Here is a 24,534-nt window from a genome sequence, read left to right as displayed (position 1 = left end):
GGGTGGCTGGGTGGCTTGGAGGCTGGGGGCGGTGCCAGGGAATTGCTAGGGGCTGGGGGCGGGCCTGGGGGCGGAGATTGGGGCGGGGCGAGGAGGGCCCCGGCCCCGGCCCCGGCCCCCAAAGCCCCGCCCCGGCCCCGGCCCCCAAAGCCCCGCCCCGGCCCCCCGGAGGGGCTCGCAGGCCTGCGGAGACGGGATCCAGCCCCCGCCCGGCTCCCCCCAGCGACCGCCCCCTCCCCGCCCCGGCCCCGAGGTTCCTGCTGTCGCCCCGTCCCCTCCGTCGGCCGCCTTCGGGCCCCCGCGGCGCCCTGGGACGCGCGGCCGGCTAGGACGTGGGTGGGTGTGCTTGAAGGGCGGGCTGCGAGGGTGAAGGGCTTGAGAGGAAGAGGAGGTGGTGCATGTGTGTGGCCTCCTGCCCGTGCAGCCGGCGCCCTCGGTGCTCCGCGGCGCCCTGCGGTGCTTCCGGCGGGGCGGGGGCCATGCCACGGGTCGCCCGGAGGGGGGCGCCGCCGCCGCCGCCGCCGCCGCCGCCGCGTTGGTCGAGGGGGCGTTGGCGGCCAAGGGACAGACAGGAAGGCAGGCAAAAGGCCGAGGAAAAAAAGCCTACAGCACCCGGTATTCCCAGGCGGTCTCCCATCCAAGTACTAACCAGGCCCGACCCTGCTTAGCTTCCGAGATCAGACGAGATCGGGCGCGTTCAGGGTGGTATGGCCGTAGACGTCCGCGGCTGCCGCTGGGCGCCCCAAGAGCCTGCTCTGCGCCTCTCCGGGCCAGGCGCCCGCCGCTCCTCAGCCCTCCGCCCGCCCGATCGCGCCAGCCCGCCTGCATGCTCGCCTGCCGGCCCGACTGATTGATTGACTGACCGCCTCCCGCGCCACGCCCGGGGTGGCGGAGGGCGCCTGCCCCGGGCCGGGCGGGGGGGGTGGGGGCCAAGACGCCTCCCGCACCCCGGAGCGGAGGCTGTCGCCGGAGCCCGGGCGCGCTCCCGTCCCCGGCCTGGCGGGCGCGTCGCCGCCGCTCGGCTCCCCGGATGGCACGCCGCCCCACCTCGGACCGCTCACTGGCTGGGGGGGTGCCGCGGGCCGGCGCCGGCCGGCTCCGGACGACCCCTGGCCTCTCCTGTTCTTCAGCCGGCCTGGCTCAAAGCCAAGCCGGGGCCGCCCGCGCCGCCGGACCCCATCCTCGGACAGGCAGGGACACAGACACAGGTGCCCACGACAGACAGACAGACACACACACACACACACACAGACGGAGGGACACGGGCACTCGGAGCTGGGCCACAAGGCCTGTGGGGGCGAGGCAGCCACCCCGCCGGAGGGGCGCAGGCCCTGGAGCTGCCTTAGGAGCCCTGGCAGCCGCGGGCCCTGCAGCCACGGTGTCAGGGATGCCGTTCTGCCCCCATTCCTGCCCATCAGCCGAACCGCCGCGGGACCGTGTGCCTGTGTTGCGTGCGCGGCGCCCACGCCCAGGCGCGGAGCGAGTCTCTCTTGTGTCTCTTGCTGTGTTGCGCGCGGCCCTTTTCGGCATGGGTGCCGGCCGCCCCCGCGTCGCTGTGGCCTTGGCTGTTGCGGGGCCGCGGAGCGCGCAGCCCGGTGCCAACGGGGCCTGAGGCCCCGGGCGGTCGGGCCATCTGGTGTCCCGGGCCCGCGGAGCGTGGACGTCGTGGCTGAGGGCCGAAGGGACGGTGGTCCGCGGGGGAGGCAGGGCATGTCCTTCGGAGAGAAGGTGCAGGCGGGCCCGGGCCGAAGGTGGGGGGGGTTGCGGGTGGCTGGGTGGCTTGGAGGCTGGGGGCGGTGCCAGGGAATTGCTAGGGGCTGGGGGCGGGCCTGGGGGCGGAGATTGGGGCGGGGCGAGGAGGGCCCGCAGGCGGGCCCGGCCCCGGCCCCGGCCCCGGCCCCCAAAGCCCCGCCCCGGCCCCGGCCCCCAAAGCCCCGCCCCGGCCCCCCGGAGGGGCTCGCAGGCCTGCGGAGACGGGATCCAGCCCCCGCCCGGCTCCCCCCAGCGACCGCCCCCTCCCCGCCCCGGCCCCGAGGTTCCTGCTGTCGCCCCGTCCCCTCCGTCGGCCGCCTTCGGGCCCCCGCGGCGCCCTGGGACGCGCGGCCGGCTAGGACGTGGGTGGGTGTGCTTGAAGGGCGGGCTGCGAGGGTGAAGGGCTTGAGAGGAAGAGGAGGTGGTGCATGTGTGTGGCCTCCTGCCCGTGCAGCCGGCGCCCTCGGTGCTCCGCGGCGCCCTGCGGTGCTTCCGGCGGGGCGGGGGCCATGCCACGGGTCGCCCGGAGGGGGGCGCCGCCGCCGCCGCCGCCGCCGCCGCCGCGTTGGTCGAGGGGGCGTTGGGCCAAGGGACAGACAGGAAGGCAGGCAAAAGGCCGAGGAAAAAAAGCCTACAGCACCCGGTATTCCCAGGCGGTCTCCCATCCAAGTACTAACCAGGCCCGACCCTGCTGAGATCGGGCGCGTTCAGGGTGGTATGGCCGTAGACGTCCGCGGCTGCCGCTGGGCGCCCCAAGAGCCTGCTCTGCGCCTCTCCGGGCCAGGCGCCCGCCGCTCCTCAGCCCTCCGCCCGCCCGATCGCGCCAGCCCGCCTGCATGCTCGCCTGCCGGCCCGACTGATTGATTGACTGACCGCCTCCCGCGCCGCGCCCGGGGTGGCGGAGGGCGCCTGCCCCGGGCCGGGCGGGGGGGGTGGGGGCCAAGACGCCTCCCGCACCCCGGAGCGGAGGCTGTCGCCGGAGCCCGGGCGCGCTCCCGTCCCCGGCCTGGCGGGCGCGTCGCCGCCGCTCGGCTCCCCGGATGGCACGCCGCCCCACCTCGGACCGCTCACTGGCTGGGGGGGTGCCGCGGGCCGGCGCCGGCCGGCTCCGGACGACCCCTGGCCTCTCCTGTTCTTCAGCCGGCCTGGCTCAAAGCCAAGCCGGGGCCGCCCGCGCCGCCGGACCCCATCCTCGGACAGGCAGGGACACAGACACAGGTGCCCACGACAGACAGACAGACACACACACACACACACACACAGACGGAGGGACACGGGCACTCGGAGCTGGGCCACAAGGCCTGTGGGGGCGAGGCAGCCACCCCGCCGGAGGGGCGCAGGCCCTGGAGCTGCCTTAGGAGCCCTGGCAGCCGCGGGCCCTGCAGCCACGGTGTCAGGGATGCCGTTCTGCCCCCATTCCTGCCCATCAGCCGAACCGCCGCGGGACCGTGTGCCTGTGTTGCGTGCGCGGCGCCCACGCCCAGGCGCGGAGCGAGTCTCTCTTGTGTCTCTTGCTGTGTTGCGCGCGGCCCTTTTCGGCATGGGTGCCGGCCGCCCCCGCGTCGCTGTGGCCTTGGCTGTTGCGGGGCCGCGGAGCGCGCAGCCCGGTGCCAACGGGGCCTGAGGCCCCGGGCGGTCGGGCCATCTGGTGTCCCGGGCCCGCGGAGCGTGGACGTCGTGGCTGAGGGCCGAAGGGACGGTGGTCCGCGGGGGAGGCAGGGCATGTCCTTCGGAGAGAAGGTGCAGGCGGGCCCGGGCCGAAGGTGGGGGGGGTTGCGGGTGGCTGGGTGGCTTGGAGGCTGGGGGCGGTGCCAGGGAATTGCTAGGGGCTGGGGGCGGGCCTGGGGGCGGAGATTGGGGCGGGGCGAGGAGGGCCCCGGCCCCGGCCCCCAAAGCCCCGCCCCGGCCCCGGCCCCCAAAGCCCCGCCCCGGCCCCCCGGAGGGGCTCGCAGGCCTGCGGAGACGGGATCCAGCCCCCGCCCGGCTCCCCCCAGCGACCGCCCCCTCCCCGCCCCGGCCCCGAGGTTCCTGCTGTCGCCCCGTCCCCTCCGTCGGCCGCCTTCGGGCCCCCGCGGCGCCCTGGGACGCGCGGCCGGCTAGGACGTGGGTGGGTGTGCTTGAAGGGCGGGCTGCGAGGGTGAAGGGCTTGAGAGGAAGAGGAGGTGGTGCATGTGTGTGGCCTCCTGCCCGTGCAGCCGGCGCCCTCGGTGCTCCGCGGCGCCCTGCGGTGCTTCCGGCGGGGCGGGGGCCATGCCACGGGTCGCCCGGAGGGGGGCGCCGCCGCCGCCGCCGCCGCCGCCGCCGCCGCCGCCGCCGCCGCGTTGGTCGAGGGGGCGTTGGCGGCCAAGGGACAGACAGGAAGGCAGGCAAAAGGCCGAGGAAAAAAAGCCTACAGCACCCGGTATTCCCAGGCGGTCTCCCATCCAAGTACTAACCAGGCCCGACCCTGCTTAGCTTCCGAGATCAGACGAGATCGGGCGCGTTCAGGGTGGTATGGCCGTAGACGTCCGCGGCTGCCGCTGGGCGCCCCAAGAGCCTGCTCTGCGCCTCTCCGGGCCAGGCGCCCGCCGCTCCTCAGCCCTCCGCCCGCCCGATCGCGCCAGCCCGCCTGCATGCTCGCCTGCCGGCCCGACTGATTGATTGACTGACCGCCTCCCGCGCCGCGCCCGGGGTGGCGGAGGGCGCCTGCCCCGGGCCGGGCGGGGGGGGTGGGGGCCAAGACGCCTCCCGCACCCCGGAGCGGAGGCTGTCGCCGGAGCCCGGGCGCGCTCCCGTCCCCGGCCTGGCGGGCGCGTCGCCGCCGCTCGGCTCCCCGGATGGCACGCCGCCCCACCTCGGACCGCTCACTGGCTGGGGGGGTGCCGCGGGCCGGCGCCGGCCGGCTCCGGACGACCCCTGGCCTCTCCTGTTCTTCAGCCGGCCTGGCTCAAAGCCAAGCCGGGGCCGCCCGCGCCGCCGGACCCCATCCTCGGACAGGCAGGGACACAGACACAGGTGCCCACGACAGACAGACAGACACACACACACACACACACACAGACGGAGGGACACGGGCACTCGGAGCTGGGCCACAAGGCCTGTGGGGGCGAGGCAGCCACCCCGCCGGAGGGGCGCAGGCCCTGGAGCTGCCTTAGGAGCCCTGGCAGCCGCGGGCCCTGCAGCCACGGTGTCAGGGATGCCGTTCTGCCCCCATTCCTGCCCATCAGCCGAACCGCCGCGGGACCGTGTGCCTGTGTTGCGTGCGCGGCGCCCACGCCCAGGCGCGGAGCGAGTCTCTCTTGTGTCTCTTGCTGTGTTGCGCGCGGCCCTTTTCGGCATGGGTGCCGGCCGCCCCCGCGTCGCTGTGGCCTTGGCTGTTGCGGGGCCGCGGAGCGCGCAGCCCGGTGCCAACGGGGCCTGAGGCCCCGGGCGGTCGGGCCATCTGGTGTCCCGGGCCCGCGGAGCGTGGACGTCGTGGCTGAGGGCCGAAGGGACGGTGGTCCGCGGGGGAGGCAGGGCATGTCCTTCGGAGAGAAGGTGCAGGCGGGCCCGGGCCGAAGGTGGGGGGGGTTGCGGGTGGCTGGGTGGCTTGGAGGCTGGGGGCGGTGCCAGGGAATTGCTAGGGGCTGGGGGCGGGCCTGGGGGCGGAGATTGGGGCGGGGCGAGGAGGGCCCCGGCCCCGGCCCCGGCCCCCAAAGCCCCGCCCCGGCCCCGGCCCCCAAAGCCCCGCCCCGGCCCCCCGGAGGGGCTCGCAGGCCTGCGGAGACGGGATCCAGCCCCCGCCCGGCTCCCCCCAGCGACCGCCCCCTCCCCGCCCCGGCCCCGAGGTTCCTGCTGTCGCCCCGTCCCCTCCGTCGGCCGCCTTCGGGCCCCCGCGGCGCCCTGGGACGCGCGGCCGGCTAGGACGTGGGTGGGTGTGCTTGAAGGGCGGGCTGCGAGGGTGAAGGGCTTGAGAGGAAGAGGAGGTGGTGCATGTGTGTGGCCTCCTGCCCGTGCAGCCGGCGCCCTCGGTGCTCCGCGGCGCCCTGCGGTGCTTCCGGCGGGGCGGGGGCCATGCCACGGGTCGCCCGGAGGGGGGCGCCGCCGCCGCCGCCGCCGCCGCCGCCGCCGCCGCCGCGTTGGTCGAGGGGGCGTTGGCGGCCAAGGGACAGACAGGAAGGCAGGCAAAAGGCCGAGGAAAAAAAGCCTACAGCACCCGGTATTCCCAGGCGGTCTCCCATCCAAGTACTAACCAGGCCCGACCCTGCTTAGCTTCCGAGATCAGACGAGATCGGGCGCGTTCAGGGTGGTATGGCCGTAGACGTCCGCGGCTGCCGCTGGGCGCCCCAAGAGCCTGCTCTGCGCCTCTCCGGGCCAGGCGCCCGCCGCTCCTCAGCCCTCCGCCCGCCCGATCGCGCCAGCCCGCCTGCATGCTCGCCTGCCGGCCCGACTGATTGATTGACTGACCGCCTCCCGCGCCACGCCCGGGGTGGCGGAGGGCGCCTGCCCCGGGCCGGGCGGGGGGGGTGGGGGCCAAGACGCCTCCCGCACCCCGGAGCGGAGGCTGTCGCCGGAGCCCGGGCGCGCTCCCGTCCCCGGCCTGGCGGGCGCGTCGCCGCCGCTCGGCTCCCCGGATGGCACGCCGCCCCACCTCGGACCGCTCACTGGCTGGGGGGGTGCCGCGGGCCGGCGCCGGCCGGCTCCGGACGACCCCTGGCCTCTCCTGTTCTTCAGCCGGCCTGGCTCAAAGCCAAGCCGGGGCCGCCCGCGCCGCCGGACCCCATCCTCGGACAGGCAGGGACACAGACACAGGTGCCCACGACAGACAGACAGACACACACACACACACACACAGACGGAGGGACACGGGCACTCGGAGCTGGGCCACAAGGCCTGTGGGGGCGAGGCAGCCACCCCGCCGGAGGGGCGCAGGCCCTGGAGCTGCCTTAGGAGCCCTGGCAGCCGCGGGCCCTGCAGCCACGGTGTCAGGGATGCCGTTCTGCCCCCATTCCTGCCCATCAGCCGAACCGCCGCGGGACCGTGTGCCTGTGTTGCGTGCGCGGCGCCCACGCCCAGGCGCGGAGCGAGTCTCTCTTGTGTCTCTTGCTGTGTTGCGCGCGGCCCTTTTCGGCATGGGTGCCGGCCGCCCCCGCGTCGCTGTGGCCTTGGCTGTTGCGGGGCCGCGGAGCGCGCAGCCCGGTGCCAACGGGGCCTGAGGCCCCGGGCGGTCGGGCCATCTGGTGTCCCGGGCCCGCGGAGCGTGGACGTCGTGGCTGAGGGCCGAAGGGACGGTGGTCCGCGGGGGAGGCAGGGCATGTCCTTCGGAGAGAAGGTGCAGGCGGGCCCGGGCCGAAGGTGGGGGGGGTTGCGGGTGGCTGGGTGGCTTGGAGGCTGGGGGCGGTGCCAGGGAATTGCTAGGGGCTGGGGGCGGGCCTGGGGGCGGAGATTGGGGCGGGGCGAGGAGGGCGCAGGCGCCCGGCCCCGGCCCCGGCCCCGGCCCCCAAAGCCCCGCCCCGGCCCCGGCCCCCAAAGCCCCGCCCCGGCCCCCCGGAGGGGCTCGCAGGCCTGCGGAGACGGGATCCAGCCCCCGCCCGGCTCCCCCCAGCGACCGCCCCCTCCCCGCCCCGGCCCCGAGGTTCCTGCTGTCGCCCCGTCCCCTCCGTCGGCCGCCTTCGGGCCCCCGCGGCGCCCTGGGACGCGCGGCCGGCTAGGACGTGGGTGGGTGTGCTTGAAGGGCGGGCTGCGAGGGTGAAGGGCTTGAGAGGAAGAGGAGGTGGTGCATGTGTGTGGCCTCCTGCCCGTGCAGCCGGCGCCCTCGGTGCTCCGCGGCGCCCTGCGGTGCTTCCGGCGGGGCGGGGGCCATGCCACGGGTCGCCCGGAGGGGGCGCCGCCGCGCCGCGCGCCGCCGCCGCCGCCGCCGCCGCCGCCGCCGCGTTGGTCGAGGGGGCGTTGGCGGCCAAGGGACAGACAGGAAGGCAGGCAAAAGGCAAAAAGCCTACAGCACCCGGTATTCCCAGGCGGTCTCCCATCCAAGTACTAACCAGGCCCGACCCTGCTTAGCTTCCGAGATCAGACGAGATCGGGCGCGTTCAGGGTGGTATGGCCGTAGACGTCCGCGGCTGCCGCTGGGCGCCCCAAGAGCCTGCTCTGCGCCTCTCCGGGCCAGGCGCCCGCCGCTCCTCAGCCCTCCGCCCGCCCGATCGCGCCAGCCCGCCTGCATGCTCGCCTGCCGGCCCGACTGATTGATTGACTGACCGCCTCCCGCGCCGCGCCCGGGGTGGCGGAGGGCGCCTGCCCCGGGCCGGGCGGGGGGGGTGGGGGCCAAGACGCCTCCCGCACCCCGGAGCGGAGGCTGTCGCCGGAGCCCGGGCGCGCTCCCGTCCCCGGCCTGGCGGGCGCGTCGCCGCCGCTCGGCTCCCCGGATGGCACGCCGCCCCACCTCGGACCGCTCACTGGCTGGGGGGGTGCCGCGGGCCGGCGCCGGCCGGCTCCGGACGACCCCTGGCCTCTCCTGTTCTTCAGCCGGCCTGGCTCAAAGCCAAGCCGGGGCCGCCCGCGCCGCCGGACCCCATCCTCGGACAGGCAGGGACACAGACACAGGTGCCCACGACAGACAGACAGACACACACACACACACACACACAGACGGAGGGACACGGGCACTCGGAGCTGGGCCACAAGGCCTGTGGGGGCGAGGCAGCCACCCCGCCGGAGGGGCGCAGGCCCTGGAGCTGCCTTAGGAGCCCTGGCAGCCGCGGGCCCTGCAGCCACGGTGTCAGGGATGCCGTTCTGCCCCCATTCCTGCCCATCAGCCGAACCGCCGCGGGACCGTGTGCCTGTGTTGCGTGCGCGGCGCCCACGCCCAGGCGCGGAGCGAGTCTCTCTTGTGTCTCTTGCTGTGTTGCGCGCGGCCCTTTTCGGCATGGGTGCCGGCCGCCCCCGCGTCGCTGTGGCCTTGGCTGTTGCGGGGCCGCGGAGCGCGCAGCCCGGTGCCAACGGGGCCTGAGGCCCCGGGCGGTCGGGCCATCTGGTGTCCCGGGCCCGCGGAGCGTGGACGTCGTGGCTGAGGGCCGAAGGGACGGTGGTCCGCGGGGGAGGCAGGGCATGTCCTTCGGAGAGAAGGTGCAGGCGGGCCCGGGCCGAAGGTGGGGGGGGTTGCGGGTGGCTGGGTGGCTTGGAGGCTGGGGGCGGTGCCAGGGAATTGCTAGGGGCTGGGGGCGGGCCTGGGGGCGGAGATTGGGGCGGGGCGAGGAGGGCCCCAGGCCCCGGCCCCGGCCCCCCCAAAGCCCCGCCCCGGCCCCGGCCCCCAAAGCCCCGCCCCGGCCCCCCGGAGGGGCTCGCAGGCCTGCGGAGACGGGATCCAGCCCCCGCCCGGCTCCCCCCAGCGACCGCCCCCTCCCCGCCCCGGCCCCGAGGTTCCTGCTGTCGCCCCGTCCCCTCCGTCGGCCGCCTTCGGGCCCCCGCGGCGCCCTGGGACGCGCGGCCGGCTAGGACGTGGGTGGGTGTGCTTGAAGGGCGGGCTGCGAGGGTGAAGGGCTTGAGAGGAAGAGGAGGTGGTGCATGTGTGTGGCCTCCTGCCCGTGCAGCCGGCGCCCTCGGTGCTCCGCGGCGCCCTGCGGTGCTTCCGGCGGGGCGGGGGCCATGCCACGGGTCGCCCGGAGGGGGGCGCCGCCGCCGCCGCCGCCGCCGCCGCCGCCGCCGCCGCCGCCGCGTTGGTCGAGGGGGCGTTGGCGGCCAAGGGACAGACAGGAAGGCAGGCAAAAGGCCGAGGAAAAAAAGCCTACAGCACCCGGTATTCCCAGGCGGTCTCCCATCCAAGTACTAACCAGGCCCGACCCTGCTTAGCTTCCGAGATCAGACGAGATCGGGCGCGTTCAGGGTGGTATGGCCGTAGACGTCCGCGGCTGCCGCTGGGCGCCCCAAGAGCCTGCTCTGCGCCTCTCCGGGCCAGGCGCCCGCCGCTCCTCAGCCCTCCGCCCGCCCGATCGCGCCAGCCCGCCTGCATGCTCGCCTGCCGGCCCGACTGATTGATTGACTGACCGCCTCCCGCGCCGCGCCCGGGGTGGCGGAGGGCGCCTGCCCCGGGCCGGGCGGGGGGGGTGGGGGCCAAGACGCCTCCCGCACCCCGGAGCGGAGGCTGTCGCCGGAGCCCGGGCGCGCTCCCGTCCCCGGCCTGGCGGGCGCGTCGCCGCCGCTCGGCTCCCCGGATGGCACGCCGCCCCACCTCGGACCGCTCACTGGCTGGGGGGGTGCCGCGGGCCGGCGCCGGCCGGCTCCGGACGACCCCTGGCCTCTCCTGTTCTTCAGCCGGCCTGGCTCAAAGCCAAGCCGGGGCCGCCCGCGCCGCCGGACCCCATCCTCGGACAGGCAGGGACACAGACACAGGTGCCCACGACAGACAGACAGACACACACACACACACACACAGACGGAGGGACACGGGCACTCGGAGCTGGGCCACAAGGCCTGTGGGGGCGAGGCAGCCACCCCGCCGGAGGGGCGCAGGCCCTGGAGCTGCCTTAGGAGCCCTGGCAGCCGCGGGCCCTGCAGCCACGGTGTCAGGGATGCCGTTCTGCCCCCATTCCTGCCCATCAGCCGAACCGCCGCGGGACCGTGTGCCTGTGTTGCGTGCGCGGCGCCCACGCCCAGGCGCGGAGCGAGTCTCTCTTGTGTCTCTTGCTGTGTTGCGCGCGGCCCTTTTCGGCATGGGTGCCGGCCGCCCCCGCGTCGCTGTGGCCTTGGCTGTTGCGGGGCCGCGGAGCGCGCAGCCCGGTGCCAACGGGGCCTGAGGCCCCGGGCGGTCGGGCCATCTGGTGTCCCGGGCCCGCGGAGCGTGGACGTCGTGGCTGAGGGCCGAAGGGACGGTGGTCCGCGGGGGAGGCAGGGCATGTCCTTCGGAGAGAAGGTGCAGGCGGGCCCGGGCCGAAGGTGGGGGGGGTTGCGGGTGGCTGGGTGGCTTGGAGGCTGGGGGCGGTGCCAGGGAATTGCTAGGGGCTGGGGGCGGGCCTGGGGGCGGAGATTGGGGCGGGGCGAGGAGGGCCCGCAGGCGCCCGGCCCCGGCCCCGGCCCCGGCCCCAAAGCCCCGCCCCGGCCCCGGCCCCCAAAGCCCCGCCCCGGCCCCCCGGAGGGGCTCGCAGGCCTGCGGAGACGGGATCCAGCCCCCGCCCGGCTCCCCCCAGCGACCGCCCCCTCCCCGCCCCGGCCCCGAGGTTCCTGCTGTCGCCCCGTCCCCTCCGTCGGCCGCCTTCGGGCCCCCGCGGCGCCCTGGGACGCGCGGCCGGCTAGGACGTGGGTGGGTGTGCTTGAAGGGCGGGCTGCGAGGGTGAAGGGCTTGAGAGGAAGAGGAGGTGGTGCATGTGTGTGGCCTCCTGCCCGTGCAGCCGGCGCCCTCGGTGCTCCGCGGCGCCCTGCGGTGCTTCCGGCGGGGCGGGGGCCATGCCACGGGTCGCCCGGAGGGGGGCGCCGCCGCCGCCGCCGCCGCCGCCGCCGCCGCCCCGCCGCTTGGTCGAGGGGGCGTTGGCGGCCAAGGGACAGACAGGAAGGCAGGCAAAAGGCCGAGGAAAAAAAGCCTACAGCACCCGGTATTCCCAGGCGGTCTCCCATCCAAGTACTAACCAGGCCCGACCCTGCTTAGCTTCCGAGATCAGACGAGATCGGGCGCGTTCAGGGTGGTATGGCCGTAGACGTCCGCGGCTGCCGCTGGGCGCCCCAAGAGCCTGCTCTGCGCCTCTCCGGGCCAGGCGCCCGCCGCTCCTCAGCCCTCCGCCCGCCCGATCGCGCCAGCCCGCCTGCATGCTCGCCTGCCGGCCCGACTGATTGATTGACTGACCGCCTCCCGCGCCGCGCCCGGGGTGGCGGAGGGCGCCTGCCCCGGGCCGGGCGGGGGGGGTGGGGGCCAAGACGCCTCCCGCACCCCGGAGCGGAGGCTGTCGCCGGAGCCCGGGCGCGCTCCCGTCCCCGGCCTGGCGGGCGCGTCGCCGCCGCTCGGCTCCCCGGATGGCACGCCGCCCCACCTCGGACCGCTCACTGGCTGGGGGGGTGCCGCGGGCCGGCGCCGGCCGGCTCCGGACGACCCCTGGCCTCTCCTGTTCTTCAGCCGGCCTGGCTCAAAGCCAAGCCGGGGCCGCCCGCGCCGCCGGACCCCATCCTCGGACAGGCAGGGACACAGACACAGGTGCCCACGACAGACAGACAGACACACACACACACACACACACAGACGGAGGGACACGGGCACTCGGAGCTGGGCCACAAGGCCTGTGGGGGCGAGGCAGCCACCCCGCCGGAGGGGCGCAGGCCCTGGAGCTGCCTTAGGAGCCCTGGCAGCCGCGGGCCCTGCAGCCACGGTGTCAGGGATGCCGTTCTGCCCCCATTCCTGCCCATCAGCCGAACCGCCGCGGGACCGTGTGCCTGTGTTGCGTGCGCGGCGCCCACGCCCAGGCGCGGAGCGAGTCTCTCTTGTGTCTCTTGCTGTGTTGCGCGCGGCCCTTTTCGGCATGGGTGCCGGCCGCCCCCGCGTCGCTGTGGCCTTGGCTGTTGCGGGGCCGCGGAGCGCGCAGCCCGGTGCCAACGGGGCCTGAGGCCCCGGGCGGTCGGGCCATCTGGTGTCCCGGGCCCGCGGAGCGTGGACGTCGTGGCTGAGGGCCGAAGGGACGGTGGTCCGCGGGGGAGGCAGGGCATGTCCTTCGGAGAGAAGGTGCAGGCGGGCCCGGGCCGAAGGTGGGGGGGGTTGCGGGTGGCTGGGTGGCTTGGAGGCTGGGGGCGGTGCCAGGGAATTGCTAGGGGCTGGGGGCGGGCCTGGGGGCGGAGATTGGGGCGGGGCGAGGAGGGCCCCGGCCCCGGCCCCCAAAGCCCCGCCCCGGCCCCGGCCCCCAAAGCCCCGCCCCGGCCCCCCGGAGGGGCTCGCAGGCCTGCGGAGACGGGATCCAGCCCCCGCCCGGCTCCCCCCAGCGACCGCCCCCTCCCCGCCCCGGCCCCGAGGTTCCTGCTGTCGCCCCGTCCCCTCCGTCGGCCGCCTTCGGGCCCCCGCGGCGCCCTGGGACGCGCGGCCGGCTAGGACGTGGGTGGGTGTGCTTGAAGGGCGGGCTGCGAGGGTGAAGGGCTTGAGAGGAAGAGGAGGTGGTGCATGTGTGTGGCCTCCTGCCCGTGCAGCCGGCGCCCTCGGTGCTCCGCGGCGCCCTGCGGTGCTTCCGGCGGGGCGGGGGCCATGCCACGGGTCGCCCGGAGGGGGGCGCCGCCGCCGCCGCCGCCGCCGCCGCCGCCGCCGCCGCCGCCGCGTTGGTCGAGGGGGCGTTGGCGGCCAAGGGACAGACAGGAAGGCAGGCAAAAGGCCGAGGAAAAAAAGCCTACAGCACCCGGTATTCCCAGGCGGTCTCCCATCCAAGTACTAACCAGGCCCGACCCTGCTTAGCTTCCGAGATCAGACGAGATCGGGCGCGTTCAGGGTGGTATGGCCGTAGACGTCCGCGGCTGCCGCTGGGCGCCCCAAGAGCCTGCTCTGCGCCTCTCCGGGCCAGGCGCCCGCCGCTCCTCAGCCCTCCGCCCGCCCGATCGCGCCAGCCCGCCTGCATGCTCGCCTGCCGGCCCGACTGATTGATTGACTGACCGCCTCCCGCGCCGCGCCCGGGGTGGCGGAGGGCGCCTGCCCCGGGCCGGGCGGGGGGGGTGGGGGCCAAGACGCCTCCCGCACCCCGGAGCGGAGGCTGTCGCCGGAGCCCGGGCGCGCTCCCGTCCCCGGCCTGGCGGGCGCGTCGCCGCCGCTCGGCTCCCCGGATGGCACGCCGCCCCACCTCGGACCGCTCACTGGCTGGGGGGGTGCCGCGGGCCGGCGCCGGCCGGCTCCGGACGACCCCTGGCCTCTCCTGTTCTTCAGCCGGCCTGGCTCAAAGCCAAGCCGGGGCCGCCCGCGCCGCCGGACCCCATCCTCGGACAGGCAGGGACACAGACACAGGTGCCCACGACAGACAGACAGACACACACACACACACACACACAGACGGAGGGACACGGGCACTCGGAGCTGGGCCACAAGGCCTGTGGGGGCGAGGCAGCCACCCCGCCGGAGGGGCGCAGGCCCTGGAGCTGCCTTAGGAGCCCTGGCAGCCGCGGGCCCTGCAGCCACGGTGTCAGGGATGCCGTTCTGCCCCCATTCCTGCCCATCAGCCGAACCGCCGCGGGACCGTGTGCCTGTGTTGCGTGCGCGGCGCCCACGCCCAGGCGCGGAGCGAGTCTCTCTTGTGTCTCTTGCTGTGTTGCGCGCGGCCCTTTTCGGCATGGGTGCCGGCCGCCCCCGCGTCGCTGTGGCCTTGGCTGTTGCGGGGCCGCGGAGCGCGCAGCCCGGTGCCAACGGGGCCTGAGGCCCCGGGCGGTCGGGCCATCTGGTGTCCCGGGCCCGCGGAGCGTGGACGTCGTGGCTGAGGGCCGAAGGGACGGTGGTCCGCGGGGGAGGCAGGGCATGTCCTTCGGAGAGAAGGTGCAGGCGGGCCCGGGCCGAAGGTGGGGGGGGTTGCGGGTGGCTGGGTGGCTTGGAGGCTGGGGGCGGTGCCAGGGAATTGCTAGGGGCTGGGGGCGGGCCTGGGGGCGGAGATTGGGGCGGGGCGAGGAGGGCCCCGGCCCCGGCCCCGGCCCCCAAAGCCCCGCCCCGGCCCCGGCCCCCAAAGCCCCGCCCCGGCCCCCCGGAGGGGCTCGCAGGCCTGCGGAGACGGGATCCAGCCCCCGCCCGGCTCCCCCCAGCGACCGCCCCCTCCCCGCCCCGGCCCCGAGGTTCCTGCTGTCGCCCCGTCCCCTCCGTCGGCCGCCTTCGGGCCCCCGCGGCGCCCTGGGACGCGCGGCCGGCTAGGACGTGGGTGGGTGTGCTTGAAGGGCGGGCTGCGAGGGTGAAGGGCTTGAGAGGAAGAGGAGGTGGTGCATGTGTGTGGCCTCCTGCCCGTGCAGCCGGCGCCCTCGGTGCTCCGCGGCGCCCTGCGGTGCTTCCGGCGGGGCGGGGGCCATGCCACGGGTCGCCCGGAGGGGGGCGCCGCCGCCGCCGCCGCCGCCGCCGCCGCCGCCGCCGCGTTGGTCGAGGGGGCGTTGGCGGCCAAGGGACAGACAGGAAGGCAGGCAAAAGGCCGAGGAAAAAAAGCCTACAGCACCCGGTATTCCCAGGCGGTCTCCCATCCAAGTACTAACCAGGCCCGACCCTGCTTAGCTTCCGAGATCAGACGAGATCGGGCGCGTTCAGGGTGGTATGGCCGTAGACGTCCGCGGCTGCCGCTGGGCGCCCCAAGAGCCTGCTCTGCGCCTCTCCGGGCCAGGCGCCCGCCGCTCCTCAGCCCTCCGCCCGCCCGATCGCGCCAGCCCGCCTGCATGCTCGCCTGCCGGCCCGACTGATTGATTGACTGACCGCCTCCCGCGCCACGCCCGGGGTGGCGGAGGGCGCCTGCCCCGGGCCGGGCGGGGGGGGTGGGGGCCAAGACGCCTCCCGCACCCCGGAGCGGAGGCTGTCGCCGGAGCCCGGGCGCGCTCCCGTCCCCGGCCTGGCGGGCGCGTCGCCGCCGCTCGGCTCCCCGGATGGCACGCCGCCCCACCTCGGACCGCTCACTGGCTGGGGGGGTGCCGCGGGCCGGCGCCGGCCGGCTCCGGACGACCCCTGGCCTCTCCTGTTCTTCAGCCGGCCTGGCTCAAAGCCAAGCCGGGGCCGCCCGCGCCGCCGGACCCCATCCTCGGACAGGCAGGGACACAGACACAGGTGCCCACGACAGACAGACAGACACACACACACACACACACAGACGGAGGGACACGGGCACTCGGAGCTGGGCCACAAGGCCTGTGGGGGCGAGGCAGCCACCCCGCCGGAGGGGCGCAGGCCCTGGAGCTGCCTTAGGAGCCCTGGCAGCCGCGGGCCCTGCAGCCACGGTGTCAGGGATGCCGTTCTGCCCCCATTCCTGCCCATCAGCCGAACCGCCGCGGGACCGTGTGCCTGTGTTGCGTGCGCGGCGCCCACGCCCAGGCGCGGAGCGAGTCTCTCTTGTGTCTCTTGCTGTGTTGCGCGCGGCCCTTTTCGGCATGGGTGCCGGCCGCCCCCGCGTCGCTGTGGCCTTGGCTGTTGCGGGGCCGCGGAGCGCGCAGCCCGGTGCCAACGGGGCCTGAGGCCCCGGGCGGTCGGGCCATCTGGTGTCCCGGGCCCGCGGAGCGTGGACGTCGTGGCTGAGGGCCGAAGGGACGGTGGTCCGCGGGGGAGGCAGGGCATGTCCTTCGGAGAGAAGGTGCAGGCGGGCCCGGGCCGAAGGTGGGGGGGGTTGCGGGTGGCTGGGTGGCTTGGAGGCTGGGGGCGGTGCCAGGGAATTGCTAGGGGCTGGGGGCGGGCCTGGGGGCGGAGATTGGGGCGGGGCGAGGAGGGCCCCGGCCCCGGCCCCGGCCCCCAAAGCCCCGCCCCGGCCCCGGCCCCCAAAGCCCCGCCCCGGCCCCCCGGAGGGGCTCGCAGGCCTGCGGAGACGGGATCCAGCCCCCGCCCGGCTCCCCCCAGCGACCGCCCCCTCCCCGCCCCGGCCCCGAGGTTCCTGCTGTCGCCCCGTCCCCTCCGTCGGCCGCCTTCGGGCCCCCGCGGCGCCCTGGGACGCGCGGCCGGCTAGGACGTGGGTGGGTGTGCTTGAAGGGCGGGCTGCGAGGGTGAAGGGCTTGAGAGGAAGAGGAGGTGGTGCATGTGTGTGGCCTCCTGCCCGTGCAGCCGGCGCCCTCGGTGCTCCGCGGCGCCCTGCGGTGCTTCCGGCGGGGCGGGGGCCATGCCACGGGTCGCCCGGAGGGGGGCGCCGCCGCCGCCGCCGCCGCCGCCGCCGCGTTGGTCGAGGGGGCGTTGGCGGCCAAGGGACAGACAGGAAGGCAGGCAAAAGGCCGAGGAAAAAAAGCCTACAGCACCCGGTATTCCCAGGCGGTCTCCCATCCAAGTACTAACCAGGCCCGACCCTGCTTAGCTTCCGAGATCAGACGAGATCGGGCGCGTTCAGGGTGGTATGGCCGTAGACGTCCGCGGCTGCCGCTGGGCGCCCCAAGAGCCTGCTCTGCGCCTCTCCGGGCCAGGCGCCCGCCGCTCCTCAGCCCTCCGCCCGCCCGATCGCGCCAGCCCGCCTGCATGCTCGCCTGCCGGCCCGACTGATTGATTGACTGACCGCCTCCCGCGCCGCGCCCGGGGTGGCGGAGGGCGCCTGCCCCGGGCCGGGCGGGGGGGGTGGGGGCCAAGACGCCTCCCGCACCCCGGAGCGGAGGCTGTCGCCGGAGCCCGGGCGCGCTCCCGTCCCCGGCCTGGCGGGCGCGTCGCCGCCGCTCGGCTCCCCGGATGGCACGCCGCCCCACCTCGGACCGCTCACTGGCTGGGGGGGTGCCGCGGGCCGGCGCCGGCCGGCTCCGGACGACCCCTGGCCTCTCCTGTTCTTCAGCCGGCCTGGCTCAAAGCCAAGCCGGGGCCGCCCGCGCCGCCGGACCCCATCCTCGGACAGGCAGGGACACAGACACAGGTGCCCACGACAGACAGACAGACACACACACACACACACACAGACGGAGGGACACGGGCACTCGGAGCTGGGCCACAAGGCCTGTGGGGGCGAGGCAGCCACCCCGCCGGAGGGGCGCAGGCCCTGGAGCTGCCTTAGGAGCCCTGGCAGCCGCGGGCCCTGCAGCCACGGTGTCAGGGATGCCGTTCTGCCCCCATTCCTGCCCATCAGCCGAACCGCCGCGGGACCGTGTGCCTGTGTTGCGTGCGCGGCGCCCACGCCCAGGCGCGGAGCGAGTCTCTCTTGTGTCTCTTGCTGTGTTGCGCGCGGCCCTTTTCGGCATGGGTGCCGGCCGCCCCCGCGTCGCTGTGGCCTTGGCTGTTGCGGGGCCGCGGAGCGTGCAGCCCGGTGCCAACGGGGCCTGAGGCCCCGGGCGGTCGGGCCATCTGGTGTCCCGGGCCCGCGGAGCGTGGACGTCGTGGCTGAGGGCCGAAGGGACGGTGGTCCGCGGGGGAGGCAGGGCATGTCCTTCGGAGAGAAGGTGCAGGCGGGCCCGGGCCGAAGGTGGGGGGGGTTGCGGGTGGCTGGGTGGCTTGGAGGCTGGGGGCGGTGCCAGGGAATTGCTAGGGGCTGGGGGCGGGCCTGGGGGCGGAGATTGGGGCGGGGCGAGGAGGGCCCGCAGGCGGGCCCGGCCCCGGCCCCGGCCCCGGCCCCCAAAGCCCCGCCCCGGCCCCGGCCCCCAAAGCCCCGCCCCGGCCCCCCGGAGGGGCTCGCAGGCCTGCGGAGACGGGATCCAGCCCCCGCCCGGCTCCCCCCAGCGACCGCCCCCTCCCCGCCCCGGCCCCGAGGTTCCTGCTGTCGCCCCGTCCCCTCCGTCGGCCGCCTTCGGGCCCCCGCGGCGCCCTGGGACGCGCGGCCGGCTAGGACGTGGGTGGGTGTGCTTGAAGGGCGGGCTGCGAGGGTGAAGGGCTTGAGAGGAAGAGGAGGTGGTGCATGTGTGTGGCCTCCTGCCCGTGCAGCCGGCGCCCTCGGTGCTCCGCGGCGCCCTGCGGTGCTTCCGGCGGGGCGGGGGCCATGCCACGGGTCGCCCGGAGGGGGGCGCCGCCGCCGCCGCCGCCGCCGCCGCCGCGTTGGTCGAGGGGGCGTTGGCGGCCAAGGGACAGACAGGAAGGCAGGCAAAAGGCCGAGGAAAAAAAGCCTACAGCACCCGGTATTCCCAGGCGGTCTCCCATCCAAGTACTAACCAGGCCCGACCCTGCTTAGCTTCCGAGATCAGACGAGATCGGGCGCGTTCAGGGTGGTATGGCCGTAGACGTCCGCGGCTGCCGCTGGGCGCCCCAAGAGCCTGCTCTGCGCCTCTCCGGGCCAGGCGCCCGCCGCTCCTCAGCCCTCCGCCCGCCCGATCGCGCCAGCCCGCCTGCATGCTCGCCTGCCGGCCCGACTGATTGATTGACTGACCGCCTCCCGCGCCGCGCCCGGGGTGGCGGAGGGCGCCTGCCCCGGGCCGGGCGGGGGGGGTGGGGGCCAAGACGCCTCCCGCACCCCGGAGCGGAGGCTGTCGCCGGAGCCCGGGCGCGCTCCCGTCCCCGGCCTGGCGGGCGCGTCGCCGCCGCTCGGCTCCCCGGATGGCACGCCGCCCCACCTCGGACCGCTCACTGGCTGGGGGGGTGCCGCGGGCCGGCGCCGGCCGGCTCCGGACGACCCCTGGCCTCTCCTGTTCTTCAGCCGGCCTGGCTCAAAGCCAAGCCGGGGCCGCCCGCGCCGCCGGACCCCATCCTCGGACAGGCAGGGACACAGACACAGGTGCCCACGACAGACAGACAGACACACACACACACACACACAGACGGAGGGACACGGGCACTCGGAGCTGGGCCACAAGGCCTGTGGGGGCGAGGCAGCCACCCCGCCGGAGGGGCGCAGGCCCTGGAGCTGCCTTAGGAGCCCTGGCAGCCGCGGGCCCTGCAGCCACGGTGTCAGGGATGCCGTTCTGCCCCCATTCCTGCCCATCAGCCGAACCGCCGCGGGACCGTGTGCCTGTGTTGCGTGCGCGGCGCCCACGCCCAGGCGCGGAGCGAGTCTCTCTTGTGTCTCTTGCTGTGTTGCGCGCGGCCCTTTTCGGCATGGGTGCCGGCCGCCCCCGCGTCGCTGTGGCCTTGGCTGTTGCGGGGCCGCGGAGCGCGCAGCCCGGTGCCAACGGGGCCTGAGGCCCCGGGCGGTCGGGCCATCTGGTGTCCCGGGCCCGCGGAGCGTGGACGTCGTGGCTGAGGGCCGAAGGGACGGTGGTCCGCGGGGGAGGCAGGGCATGTCCTTCGGAGAGAAGGTGCAGGCGGGCCCGGGCCGAAGGTGGGGGGGGTTGCGGGTGGCTGGGTGGCTTGGAGGCTGGGGGCGGTGCCAGGGAATTGCTAGGGGCTGGGGGCGGGCCTGGGGGCGGAGATTGGGGCGGGGCGAGGAGGGCCCCGGCCCCGGCCCCCAAAGCCCCGCCCCGGCCCCGGCCCCCAAAGCCCCGCCCCGGCCCCCCGGAGGGGCTCGCAGGCCTGCGGAGACGGGATCCAGCCCCCGCCCGGCTCCCCCCAGCGACCGCCCCCTCCCCGCCCCGGCCCCGAGGTTCCTGCTGTCGCCCCGTCCCCTCCGTCGGCCGCCTTCGGGCCCCCGCGGCGCCCTGGGACGCGCGGCCGGCTAGGACGTGGGTGGGTGTGCTTGAAGGGCGGGCTGCGAGGGTGAAGGGCTTGAGAGGAAGAGGAGGTGGTGCATGTGTGTGGCCTCCTGCCCGTGCAGCCGGCGCCCTCGGTGCTCCGCGGCGCCCTGCGGTGCTTCCGGCGGGGCGGGGGCCATGCCACGGGTCGCCCGGAGGGGGGCGCCGCCGCCGCCGCCGCCGCCGCCGCCGCCGCCGCCGCCGCCGCGTTGGTCGAGGGGGCGTTGGCGGCCAAGGGACAGACAGGAAGGCAGGCAAAAGGCCGAGGAAAAAAAGCCTACAGCACCCGGTATTCCCAGGCGGTCTCCCATCCAAGTACTAACCAGGCCCGACCCTGCTTAGCTTCCGAGATCAGACGAGATCGGGCGCGTTCAGGGTGGTATGGCCGTAGACGTCCGCGGCTGCCGCTGGGCGCCCCAAGAGCCTGCTCTGCGCCTCTCCGGGCCAGGCGCCCGCCGCTCCTCAGCCCTCCGCCCGCCCGATCGCGCCAGCCCGCCTGCATGCTCGCCTGCCGGCCCGACTGATTGATTGACTGACCGCCTCCCGCGCCGCGCCCGGGGTGGCGGAGGGCGCCTGCCCCGGGCCGGGCGGGGGGGGTGGGGGCCAAGACGCCTCCCGCACCCCGGAGCGGAGGCTGTCGCCGGAGCCCGGGCGCGCTCCCGTCCCCGGCCTGGCGGGCGCGTCGCCGCCGCTCGGCTCCCCGGATGGCACGCCGCCCCACCTCGGACCGCTCACTGGCTGGGGGGGTGCCGCGGGCCGGCGCCGGCCGGCTCCGGACGACCCCTGGCCTCTCCTGTTCTTCAGCCGGCCTGGCTCAAAGCCAAGCCGGGGCCGCCCGCGCCGCCGGACCCCATCCTCGGACAGGCAGGGACACAGACACAGGTGCCCACGACAGACAGACAGACACACACACACACACACACACAGACGGAGGGACACGGGCACTCGGAGCTGGGCCACAAGGCCTGTGGGGGCGAGGCAGCCACCCCGCCGGAGGGGCGCAGGCCCTGGAGCTGCCTTAGGAGCCCTGGCAGCCGCGGGCCCTGCAGCCACGGTGTCAGGGATGCCGTTCTGCCCCCATTCCTGCCCATCAGCCGAACCGCCGCGGGACCGTGTGCCTGTGTTGCGTGCGCGGCGCCCACGCCCAGGCGCGGAGCGAGTCTCTCTTGTGTCTCTTGCTGTGTTGCGCGCGGCCCTTTTCGGCATGGGTGCCGGCCGCCCCCGCGTCGCTGTGGCCTTGGCTGTTGCGGGGCCGCGGAGCGCGCAGCCCGGTGCCAACGGGGCCTGAGGCCCCGGGCGGTCGGGCCATCTGGTGTCCCGGGCCCGCGGAGCGTGGACGTCGTGGCTGAGGGCCGAAGGGACGGTGGTCCGCGGGGGAGGCAGGGCATGTCCTTCGGAGAGAAGGTGCAGGCGGGCCCGGGCCGAAGGTGGGGGGGGTTGCGGGTGGCTGGGTGGCTTGGAGGCTGGGGGCGGTGCCAGGGAATTGCTAGGGGCTGGGGGCGGGCCTGGGGGCGGAGATTGGGGCGGGGCGAGGAGGGCCCCGGCCCCGGCCCCGGCCCCCAAAGCCCCGCCCCGGCCCCGGCCCCCAAAGCCCCGCCCCGGCCCCCCGGAGGGGCTCGCAGGCCTGCGGAGACGGGATCCAGCCCCCGCCCGGCTCCCCCCAGCGACCGCCCCCTCCCCGCCCCGGCCCCGAGGTTCCTGCTGTCGCCCCGTCCCCTCCGTCGGCCGCCTTCGGGCCCCCGCGGCGCCCTGGGACGCGCGGCCGGCTAGGACGTGGGTGGGTGTGCTTGAAGGGCGGGCTGCGAGGGTGAAGGGCTTGAGAGGAAGAGGAGGTGGTGCATGTGTGTGGCCTCCTGCCCGTGCAGCCGGCGCCCTCGGTGCTCCGCGGCGCCCTGCGGTGCTTCCGGCGGGGCGGGGGCCATGCCACGGGTCGCCCGGAGGCGGCGCCGCCGCCGCCGCCGCCGCCGCCGCCGCCGCGTTGGTCGAGGGGGCGTTGGCGGCCAAGGGACAGACAGGAAGGCAGGCAAAAGGCCGAGGAAAAAAAGCCTACAGCACCCGGTATTCCCAGGCGGTCTCCCATCCAAGTACTAACCAGGCCCGACCCTGCTTAGCTTCCGAGATCAGACGAGATCGGGCGCGTTCAGGGTGGTATGGCCGTAGACGTCCGCGGCTGCCGCTGGGCGCCCCAAGAGCCTGCTCTGCGCCTCTCCGGGCCAGGCGCCCGCCGCTCCTCAGCCCTCCGCCCGCCCGATCGCGCCAGCCCGCCTGCATGCTCGCCTGCCGGCCCGACTGATTGATTGACTGACCGCCTCCCGCGCCGCGCCCGGGGTGGCGGAGGGCGCCTGCCCCGGGCCGGGCGGGGGGGGTGGGGGCCAAGACGCCTCCCGCACCCCGGAGCGGAGGCTGTCGCCGGAGCCCGGGCGCGCTCCCGTCCCCGGCCTGGCGGGCGCGTCGCCGCCGCTCGGCTCCCCGGATGGCACGCCGCCCCACCTCGGACCGCTCACTGGCTGGGGGGGTGCCGCGGGCCGGCGCCGGCCGGCTCCGGACGACCCCTGGCCTCTCCTGTTCTTCAGCCGGCCTGGCTCAAAGCCAAGCCGGGGCCGCCCGCGCCGCCGGACCCCATCCTCGGACAGGCAGGGACACAGACACAGGTGCCCACGACAGACAGACAGACACACACACACACACACACAGACGGAGGGACACGGGCACTCGGAGCTGGGCCACAAGGCCTGTGGGGGCGAGGCAGCCACCCCGCCGGAGGGGCGCAGGCCCTGGAGCTGCCTTAGGAGCCCTGGCAGCCGCGGGCCCTGCAGCCACGGTGTCAGGGATGCCGTTCTGCCCCCATTCCTGCCCATCAGCCGAACCGCCGCGGGACCGTGTGCCTGTGTTGCGTGCGCGGCGCCCACGCCCAGGCGCGGAGCGAGTCTCTCTTGTGTCTCTTGCTGTGTTGCGCGCGGCCCTTTTCGGCATGGGTGCCGGCCGCCCCCGCGTCGCTGTGGCCTTGGCTGTTGCGGGGCCGCGGAGCGCGCAGCCCGGTGCCAACGGGGCCTGAGGCCCCGGGCGGTCGGGCCATCTGGTGTCCCGGGCCCGCGGAGCGTGGACGTCGTGGCTGAGGGCCGAAGGGACGGTGGTCCGCGGGGGAGGCAGGGCATGTCCTTCGGAGAGAAGGTGCAGGCGGGCCCGGGCCGAAGGTGGGGGGGGTTGCGGGTGGCTGGGTGGCTTGGAGGCTGGGGGCGGTGCCAGGGAATTGCTAGGGGCTGGGGGCGGGCCTGGGGGCGGAGATTGGGGCGGGGCGAGGAGGGCCCGCAGGCGGCCCGGCCCCGGCCCCGGCCCCGGCCCCCAAAGCCCCGCCCCGGCCCCGGCCCCCAAAGCCCCGCCCCGGCCCCCCGGAGGGGCTCGCAGGCCTGCGGAGACGGGATCCAGCCCCCGCCCGGCTCCCCCCAGCGACCGCCCCCTCCCCGCCCCGGCCCCGAGGTTCCTGCTGTCGCCCCGTCCCCTCCGTCGGCCGCCTTCGGGCCCCCGCGGCGCCCTGGGACGCGCGGCCGGCTAGGACGTGGGTGGGTGTGCTTGAAGGGCGGGCTGCGAGGGTGAAGGGCTTGAGAGGAAGAGGAGGTGGTGCATGTGTGTGGCCTCCTGCCCGTGCAGCCGGCGCCCTCGGTGCTCCGCGGCGCCCTGCGGTGCTTCCGGCGGGGCGGGGGCCATGCCACGGGTCGCCCGGAGGGGCGCGCGCGCGCCGCCGCCGCCGCCGCCGCCGCCGCCGCGTTGGTCGAGGGGGCGTTGGCGGCCAAGGGACAGACAGGAAGGCAGGCAAAAGGCCGAGGAAAAAAAGCCTACAGCACCCGGTATTCCCAGGCGGTCTCCCATCCAAGTACTAACCAGGCCCGACCCTGCTTAGCTTCCGAGATCAGACGAGATCGGGCGCGTTCAGGGTGGTATGGCCGTAGACGTCCGCGGCTGCCGCTGGGCGCCCCAAGAGCCTGCTCTGCGCCTCTCCGGGCCAGGCGCCCGCCGCTCCTCAGCCCTCCGCCCGCCCGATCGCGCCAGCCCGCCTGCATGCTCGCCTGCCGGCCCGACTGATTGATTGACTGACCGCCTCCCGCGCCGCGCCCGGGGTGGCGGAGGGCGCCTGCCCCGGGCCGGGCGGGGGGGGTGGGGGCCAAGACGCCTCCCGCACCCCGGAGCGGAGGCTGTCGCCGGAGCCCGGGCGCGCTCCCGTCCCCGGCCTGGCGGGCGCGTCGCCGCCGCTCGGCTCCCCGGATGGCACGCCGCCCCACCTCGGACCGCTCACTGGCTGGGGGGGTGCCGCGGGCCGGCGCCGGCCGGCTCCGGACGACCCCTGGCCTCTCCTGTTCTTCAGCCGGCCTGGCTCAAAGCCAAGCCGGGGCCGCCCGCGCCGCCGGACCCCATCCTCGGACAGGCAGGGACACAGACACAGGTGCCCACGACAGACAGACAGACACACACACACACACACACAGACGGAGGGACACGGGCACTCGGAGCTGGGCCACAAGGCCTGTGGGGGCGAGGCAGCCACCCCGCCGGAGGGGCGCAGGCCCTGGAGCTGCCTTAGGAGCCCTGGCAGCCGCGGGCCCTGCAGCCACGGTGTCAGGGATGCCGTTCTGCCCCCATTCCTGCCCATCAGCCGAACCGCCG

General features: G+C 76.1%; 13 non-coding genes and 1 pseudogene across 13 annotated transcripts; all 14 read right to left on the bottom strand.

The window, feature by feature from the left end:
- Window positions 1-600: 600 nt before the first annotated feature.
- On the bottom strand, window positions 601-719 carry LOC140598772 (5S ribosomal RNA). Its single transcript, XR_012001332.1, has one exon. It is a non-coding gene; the product is annotated as a 5S ribosomal RNA (ribosomal RNA).
- A 1,661-nt stretch (window positions 720-2,380) lies between these two features.
- Window positions 2,381-2,481, bottom strand: LOC140598808 (5S ribosomal RNA; annotated as a pseudogene).
- A 1,657-nt stretch (window positions 2,482-4,138) lies between these two features.
- Window positions 4,139-4,257, bottom strand: LOC140598770 (5S ribosomal RNA). Its single transcript, XR_012001330.1, has one exon. It is a non-coding gene; the product is annotated as a 5S ribosomal RNA (ribosomal RNA).
- Window positions 4,258-5,914: 1,657 nt separating this feature from the next.
- Window positions 5,915-6,033, bottom strand: LOC140598769 (5S ribosomal RNA). The gene has a single exon (XR_012001329.1). It is a non-coding gene; the product is annotated as a 5S ribosomal RNA (ribosomal RNA).
- A 1,669-nt stretch (window positions 6,034-7,702) lies between these two features.
- LOC140598768 (5S ribosomal RNA) lies at window positions 7,703-7,821 on the bottom strand. Its single transcript, XR_012001328.1, has one exon. It is a non-coding gene; the product is annotated as a 5S ribosomal RNA (ribosomal RNA).
- A 1,666-nt stretch (window positions 7,822-9,487) lies between these two features.
- Window positions 9,488-9,606, bottom strand: LOC140598767 (5S ribosomal RNA). The gene has a single exon (XR_012001327.1). It is a non-coding gene; the product is annotated as a 5S ribosomal RNA (ribosomal RNA).
- Window positions 9,607-11,276: 1,670 nt separating this feature from the next.
- LOC140598766 (5S ribosomal RNA) lies at window positions 11,277-11,395 on the bottom strand. Its single transcript, XR_012001326.1, has one exon. It is a non-coding gene; the product is annotated as a 5S ribosomal RNA (ribosomal RNA).
- A 1,657-nt stretch (window positions 11,396-13,052) lies between these two features.
- Window positions 13,053-13,171, bottom strand: LOC140598859 (5S ribosomal RNA). The gene has a single exon (XR_012001416.1). It is a non-coding gene; the product is annotated as a 5S ribosomal RNA (ribosomal RNA).
- A 1,657-nt stretch (window positions 13,172-14,828) lies between these two features.
- Window positions 14,829-14,947, bottom strand: LOC140598858 (5S ribosomal RNA). Its single transcript, XR_012001415.1, has one exon. It is a non-coding gene; the product is annotated as a 5S ribosomal RNA (ribosomal RNA).
- Window positions 14,948-16,593: 1,646 nt separating this feature from the next.
- LOC140598857 (5S ribosomal RNA) lies at window positions 16,594-16,712 on the bottom strand. The gene has a single exon (XR_012001414.1). It is a non-coding gene; the product is annotated as a 5S ribosomal RNA (ribosomal RNA).
- Window positions 16,713-18,375: 1,663 nt separating this feature from the next.
- On the bottom strand, window positions 18,376-18,494 carry LOC140598856 (5S ribosomal RNA). The gene has a single exon (XR_012001413.1). It is a non-coding gene; the product is annotated as a 5S ribosomal RNA (ribosomal RNA).
- A 1,655-nt stretch (window positions 18,495-20,149) lies between these two features.
- LOC140598855 (5S ribosomal RNA) lies at window positions 20,150-20,268 on the bottom strand. Its single transcript, XR_012001412.1, has one exon. It is a non-coding gene; the product is annotated as a 5S ribosomal RNA (ribosomal RNA).
- Window positions 20,269-21,918: 1,650 nt separating this feature from the next.
- On the bottom strand, window positions 21,919-22,037 carry LOC140598853 (5S ribosomal RNA). The gene has a single exon (XR_012001409.1). It is a non-coding gene; the product is annotated as a 5S ribosomal RNA (ribosomal RNA).
- A 1,668-nt stretch (window positions 22,038-23,705) lies between these two features.
- Window positions 23,706-23,824, bottom strand: LOC140598852 (5S ribosomal RNA). The gene has a single exon (XR_012001408.1). It is a non-coding gene; the product is annotated as a 5S ribosomal RNA (ribosomal RNA).
- Window positions 23,825-24,534: the final 710 nt, after the last annotated feature.

This window comes from Vulpes vulpes, chromosome 4 (assembly GCF_048418805.1).
Source record: "Vulpes vulpes isolate BD-2025 chromosome 4, VulVul3, whole genome shotgun sequence".
Lineage (NCBI taxonomy): Eukaryota > Metazoa > Chordata > Mammalia > Carnivora > Canidae > Vulpes > Vulpes vulpes.
The sequence above is the reverse complement of the archived record's forward strand: the minus strand, read 5'-3'. Positions and strand labels throughout refer to the sequence as shown.